This window comes from Zeugodacus cucurbitae, chromosome X (genome assembly GCF_028554725.1).
Source record: "Zeugodacus cucurbitae isolate PBARC_wt_2022May chromosome X, idZeuCucr1.2, whole genome shotgun sequence".
Classification (NCBI taxonomy): Eukaryota; Metazoa; Arthropoda; class Insecta; order Diptera; family Tephritidae; genus Zeugodacus; species Zeugodacus cucurbitae.
The window spans coordinates 10,046,914-10,052,500 of record NC_071672.1 but is presented as its reverse complement, the minus strand read 5'-3'; the positions used below and the strand labels follow the sequence as shown (position 1 = coordinate 10,052,500).

General features: G+C 48.3%; 1 pseudogene; it reads left to right on the top strand.

The window, feature by feature from the left end:
- The window catches only part of LOC128923394 (large subunit ribosomal RNA), a 2,779-nt pseudogene extending 615 nt beyond the window's left edge, over nt 1-2,164 (top strand).
- Nucleotides 2,165-5,587: the final 3,423 nt, after the last annotated feature.

Genomic DNA, 5,587 nt, shown 5'->3' with positions numbered 1-5,587 from the left:
TATTAACATAGAATAAATACTGATGATTTGATAAAGTGTTGATAGATTTTACATATATAATGCTTAAATTCTTTTGAATTTTACAATAATATTATTATCATTGATTTTAATATTAATTGTATGCATTTATATGATTAACAATGCGAAAGATTCAGGATACCTTCGGGACCCGTCTTGAAACACGGACCAAGGAGTCTAACATATGTGCAAGTCATTGGGTTATATTAAACCTAATGGCGAAATTAACTTAACTTTTATATAATGGGATTAATTTTTAGTGAAATATTTTACTATTAATTCAATCCCGGGGCGTTCCATATAGTTATGTATAATGATAATTTATTATTATTTATACCTCTAACTGGAGCGTACCTTGAGCATATATGCTGTGACCCGAAAGATGGTGAACTATACTTGATCAGGTTGAAGTCAGGGGAAACCCTGATGGAAGACCGAAACAGTTCTGACGTGCAAATCGATTGTCAGAATTGAGTATAGGGGCGAAAGACCAATCGAACCATCTAGTAGCTGGTTCCCTCCGAAGTTTCCCTCAGGATAGCTGGTGCATTTAAATATTATGTAAAATAATCTTATCTGGTAAAGCGAATGATTAGAGGCCTTAGGGTCGAAACGACCTTAACCTATTCTCAAACTTTAAATGGGTAAGAACCTCACCTTTCTTGATATGAAGGTTGAGGTTATGATATAATGTGCCCAGTGGGCCACTTTTGGTAAGCAGAACTGGCGCTGTGGGATGAACCAAACGTAATGTTACGGTGCCCAAATTAACAACTCATGCAGATACCATGAAAGGCGTTGGTTGCTTAAAACAGCAGGACGGTGGACATGGAAGTCGTAATCCGCTAAGGAGTGTGTAACAACTCACCTGCCGAAGCAACTAGCCCTTAAAATGGATGGCGCTTAAGTTGTATACCTATACATTACCGCTAAAGTACATGATTTATAATACAATTTCGGTTGGATTATAAATTTTGAAACTTTAGTGAGTAGGAGGGTACAATGGTGTGCTTAGAAGTGTTTGGCGTAAGCCTGCATGGAGCCGCCATTGGTACAGATCTTGGTGGTAGTAGCAAATAATCGAATGAGACCTTGGAGGACTGAAGTGGAGAAGGGTTTCGTGTGAACAGTGGTTGATCACGAGTTAGTCGGTCCTAAGTTCAAGGCGAAAGCCGAAAATTTTCAAGTTTTAATGAATTGTTGAGAATATATATTATTATGTTTTCTTCATAGTAATTAAACACTTGAATAATTTTGAACGAAAGGGAATACGGTTCCAATTCCGTAACCTGTTGAGTATCCGTTTGTTATTAAAAATGGGCCTTGTGCTCATCCTGGCAACAGGAACGACCATAAAGAAGCCGTCGAGAGGTATCGGAAGAGTTTTCTTTTCTGTTTTATAGTCGTACTACCATGGAAGTCTTTCGAAGAGAGATATGGTAGATGGACTAGAAGAGCATGACATTTACTGTTGTGTCGATATTTTCTCCTCGGACCTTGAAAATTTATGGTGGGGTTACGCAAACTTCTCAACAGGCCGTACCAATATCCGCAGCTGGTCTCCAAGGTGAAGAGTCTCTAGTCGATAGAATAATGTAGGTAAGGGAAGTCGGCAAATTAGATCCGTAACTTCGGGATAAGGATTGGCTCTGAAGATTGAGATAGTCGGGCTTGATTGGGAAGCAATACCATGGTTTATGTACTCGTTCTGGGTAAATAGAGAATTTCGGTTCTTGTTCCTCGGATAGTAGTTACGTAGCCAATTGTGGAACTTTCTTGCTAAAATTTTATAAGAATTATATCGCAAGATATATATTCTTATTTAATTATAACGATTATCAATTAACAATCAATTCAGAACTGGCACGGACTTGGGGAATCCGACTGTCTAATTAAAACAAAGCATTGTGATGGCCCTAACGGGTGTTGACACAATGTGATTTCTGCCCAGTGCTCTGAATGTCAAAGTGAAGAAATTCAAGTAAGCGCGGGTAAACGGCGGGAGTAACTATGACTCTCTTAAGGTAGCCAAATGCCTCGTCATCTAATTAGTGACGCGCATGAATGGATTAACGAGATTCCTACTGTCCCTATCTACTCATTCGTTAGTTGGCTTTCGACGCGGATAGACGTGCGTGCGCATCGTTGTGATTTTTGGTGAATTTTTCTTGGCGAGTTGTTTTTGCGATTTTTCCGTATTCTCTTTTGTGCGGTCATTTGTTTACGCGGTGAGTTATAGGCACCGTTATTGCCTGGCGTGGGTAGGTAGTGATATTGTTGCTACGGTCGCGTGTGGATTTGTGCGACTGCACATTATTGTGCATTCTTCGCATTTTTGTGCGCGCGTGGTTGCGGTTTTTCGGTACGGGCGTGTGTTTTGTACAGTTTTGGTAGACTGTACAGTGCGTATTGGGTAAGTACAACATTGTTGTTATAAAAAGTAGCGTGGGTATCCACATAGTTGTTGTTGGTGGGCTGTCGCACAGTTTCAGTGGTTTACCGTGTTGTTGGTATTCCTGCTGGCTGGATTGCCTACCAGTGAGTGCTGTGCTGAGCGCCTGGCGTTCAGTTGCGCTTGTTTCGGGTTTGCCCGTACAGTTGTGCCCAAAGGGTGCCTGGGGCTGTCCCAGTGCTGAGGTCGCTGACTGTTGCGTCGACTGCGGTCGTAGCAGAGTGCTGTTAAGCCCACAGTGCGGTTGGTACAGTGCCACAGCGGTTGACTCGCGACCGTTACGGGGACATTGATCTGTCCGGCGGTCTTTTTGAGTAGCCTTTTCAGACCTTTGGCTGGGTTGTGGGCTGTGCCCTCGCGAGAGCGCATTAACCGACTGCTTGGGTGGTGACTGCTACAGAGCGAGTACACGTGTGAGTCAGCGTCTTCAGTGCGTTCAGTTGCACGCGCCTGGAGAGCAGCTGTTTCGGGTATTACCTGAGCAGGTAGCTTCTGCGCCAGTGTTCGCCGGCGTAACAGCCTGCCTGGGGGTAGGCCGAAGGTGGGAATGGCTCCACCACGGAGGAGGAGGGTTAAATCCCTCGCTGAAAGCGACGGGTCGGGCCCCATAACTGTGATGGTGGAAACGTCGTCGGGTGATGAGGAGGTGAGGCCACCGGTGAGGTCTCCGCCGCGGAGGAGGGCGCGTTTGGGGTCGCCTCTGTTGGTTAAATCGGAGAGCAGTGGGAGTGAGTGCGGTAGCGGAATGGGTGGCACCGCTGAAAAAGCGGTTGCTCACCCCGCAGTTTCGGGTGCTGCTAAGCCGGCCGAGAGCGGCGGTAACAGCGGCACTGGGAAGGGCGTCGCGGATAAGGGCGTCGCGGATAAGGGCGTCGCGGATAAGGGCGTCGCGAAGAAGGGTGTAGCGAAAAAGAGCGTCGCGAAGGAAGGATTGACGAAAGTCAGCTCGGCGAAGGAGGGAGGGAAACATGAGGGTGTAGTTAATGGGGGTGTGGTTGGGGGAGGCGCTATCAGCCATGTCGCGGCCATGAAGGCAGTGACGGCTGAATTAAATGCCTTAGTGTTTGGGGTGAAGGACTTTGAGGTCACTACCGCGAAGGGGCTGATGGAGCTTGCCTCGAAGTACGAGGCGCTCCTGATGACGGTAGTAACCGAGAATGCCCATCTTCGCGGTCAGGTTGACGCTCTAAGGGGGGGTTGTGGGGGATATATTGCCCAACCGAAGAGGTCGGTTGGGGGGTTGGCTCCGGCTGAGTCGGTGCGTGCGCCTCCAGCACCTGTGTTGGAGGCGATTGCTCCGGCATTGCCGAAGCCTGTGGAGACGTGGTCGGTGGTTGTGCGCAGCAAGGCCCCGACGACTTCCTCTAAGGAAGTCATTAAGAAGGTGGTGAAAGAGGTGGGACCTTCCCTCGGAGTGCGAGTGCACGAGGTGAAGCCAATTAAGGGTGGTGGGGTGGTTATTCGCACCCCCTCTGTTTTAGAGAGGGAAAAGGTGGCGAATAATGCCAAATTTGGGGAGGTGGGATTGGATGTGACTGTGAACCGGAAGTTGGGTCCGCGGGTTGTGGTTCAGGGGGTTCACACCGAAATCTCCCATGATGACTTCATGGAGGAGCTCTTTCGGTTGAACCTCCAGGACGTCAACCCTGAGGCACGAAAGTCGGATGTGCGGATGGTCAGTCGGCCCTGGAAGGTAGCCGCTGATGGTAGCACCAACGTTGTCCTTGAGGGTTCGGACAAATCAATGTCCGCCCTCTTGGAAGCGGGACGGTGCTACATAAAGTGGTTTTCCTTCAGGGTTCGACCGGATACCCCTGTTGCTGGCTGCTTCCGGTGTATGGGTTTTGACCATAGAGTGGCTGAGTGTAGGGCCAAATCAGATGTCTGTAGGAGGTGCGGTCAGGAAGGCCACAGAGCTGCCGGTTGCGTCAATGCACCCCATTGTCGCAACTGTGCATTTAAGGGTAGGCCAGCTGGGCATCTTATGATGTCCGCTGTCTGCCCCATACACTGTGGTGTTGTTGAGCGCGCCCTCGCCAGACACTGATGGGGGGTATCTTCCAGCTAAATTGTCAGGGATCGTATGCCGTGATGTGTGAGTTGGGGGGTTGTATGCTTGAGGGTGGGTGCGGCATTGCCTTACTCCAGGAGCCCTACACCACCAATGGTGTGGTTCGGGGTCTTCCTGGGGTTTTCAGGGTCTTTACGGACCTTGGGGGTAATGCCGCAATTGTTGTGACGGATCCAAACTACGATTGCGTAGTGTTGGATTCGTCGCAACAGGGGGTGTGTGTTTCAGTAGAGGGGGAGTTCGGTAGAATGATTGTCGCTAGTTTGTACTGCAAATTTAGCGAGCCCCTAGAGCCCTACCTGGGCTACATGGATAAGCTACTACTACTGGGGAGTAGTAGCCCATTTATCCTAGGGTTGGATGCAAATGCCTCGTCCTCGATGTGGTTTAGTAAGGTATCCAGACATTCGTCTGGATATCAAAGCCACATCCGAGGCGAGGTATTGAGTGAATGGGTGGTGGCTAAGAGCCTCCACATTGTGAATGAGCCGAGTGAATGGTTTACGTTTGAGGGGCCTAGGGGCATGAGTGATATCGACGTAACGTTAATGAATGAGGCAGCAAGGAGAGCGTTTGATGTCAGTTGGGAGATTAGGGGAGGGTGGGGATTGAGTGACCATAATTTAATACAAATTATGGTCTCTCCGCAATCCCCACCCTCGGCGTACGTGGGTCCATTGCGGCGATGGCGTACCTCTGGTACTGACTGGAACCAATATGGACAGAATGTAAGGGAAGCGGTATTGGAAATACCGCTTAGTGAGTTTGAGGAACTGGGGGTGGACGAGCAAATTGCTCGGCTGTATGAGTTGGTGTGGTGTGTTAATGATAGGGTTTTCAGGAAGTATGAAAGTTCTAGGATTAGGAAAATTAAGTGGTGGACGAATGAGTTAACCTTGAAGAGGAGGGCTGTCCGGCGGTTGAGACGAAAGTTTCAGCGTGCTCGGCGGTCCAATTCGGATAGGTTATCCCAGTTCAGATATGATTTTAGTTGTGCGGCTAGAGAATATAAGGATATGCTTGTGAGGATTAAAGAAGAGGAATGG